Source organism: Nannospalax galili, unplaced genomic scaffold (genome assembly GCF_000622305.1).
Source record: "Nannospalax galili isolate Female #2095 unplaced genomic scaffold, S.galili_v1.0 scaffold158, whole genome shotgun sequence".
Taxonomy (NCBI): Eukaryota; Metazoa; Chordata; class Mammalia; order Rodentia; family Spalacidae; genus Nannospalax; species Nannospalax galili.
In genome coordinates, this window is record NW_008345290.1 from 1,136,026 (window position 1) to 1,137,175 (window position 1,150).

General features: G+C 38.3%; 1 protein-coding gene across 1 annotated transcript in view; it reads left to right on the plus strand.

Moving 5' to 3' along the window:
- Dnah11 (dynein axonemal heavy chain 11) overlaps positions 1-1,150 on the plus strand; it is a 381,221-nt gene that overhangs the window by 82,791 nt on the left and 297,280 nt on the right. The gene's annotated exons all lie outside the window — the stretch shown is intronic.

Here is a 1,150-nt window from a genome sequence, read left to right on the forward strand (position 1 = left end):
TCAGCATCCCCTTACTATCTCCCACACAATTTCACACACTCTATATTTAAAATATATGAGAAATTATATATATATATATATATATATGCAAATCCACACTGTTTTAAGGGATCAAGTGCATTTGGATTTGGGTACCAATGGGGGCTCTTGGAACCAATGTCCTGCAGATCTGGAGGCACAAACGTATCATACAACTGGTTAATACCAATGTACTGACTTTAAAAAAAATATTTATTTTTATTTTATTGTATGAGTATTTGCCTGTATATATGTATGTATGATGAGGGTTTTGCATCCCCTGGAGCTGGAGCTTCAGGTGGTTGCAAGTGACCATATGGGGGCTGGGAACCGAACCCAGATCCTCTGCAAGAGCAGCAAGTGCTCTTAACCACTAAGCCGTCTCTCCAGCTCTGTTCTGACTTAAAAATCTCTGAGTATATTTAAAGTGTTCTCATTAGACCAAAACCAAAGGGAGGTTATGTTAATTAGCTGTTTTCATTTGGATCCATGCCACAATGTATACATATTTTAAAACATGAATATGATAAGCAAATTAAATATTTGTCAAAAATGTTCAAATTTGAAGGAACTAAAAAGATGTTGGTTTTTGACGTTGAAAAGAAAAGGAAGAAAATTAAAGTAATTCAGTTGCTGAATATTAGGAGTAGAATATAAGAAAATATGAAGCAGAAGACAAATTCTGTTCCACTTTTCAAAGCTTCGTGTCATGTTGCAAGTGGCTTACAGCGGAAAGAGCAGCTGCGCACAGCAGTGAGCCTTCTAGAAATGGCACCAGGATGGGCAGGGGGCCTGCGGGTGGCAGTCCTGTCTTACCAGCTCGTCTGTATAGCTCAGTCTTTACTGTGTGAATATACCGCTTTGTTAATAGAAAGCTAAAATGAAGAGTTGCTCACCCAGAAAGGGAAAAATGAACCAGCTTGTACTTGATGTAAAATACAAACCTTTCTGTATCACAATAGGACAGGCAAACCTTGGCAAATGCAGGTGAAATTTTCACACTGAGTTGTGTGTGAGGGAATTTATTCAGGATTCTCTTTTTCTCTTGATGGGTTTTGCTCTATTGATCATTTCTAGGGGCATTTTGAAATTTAAGAAATTTCTTCCCTTCTTTCCCCTCCCCTCCCCTCCC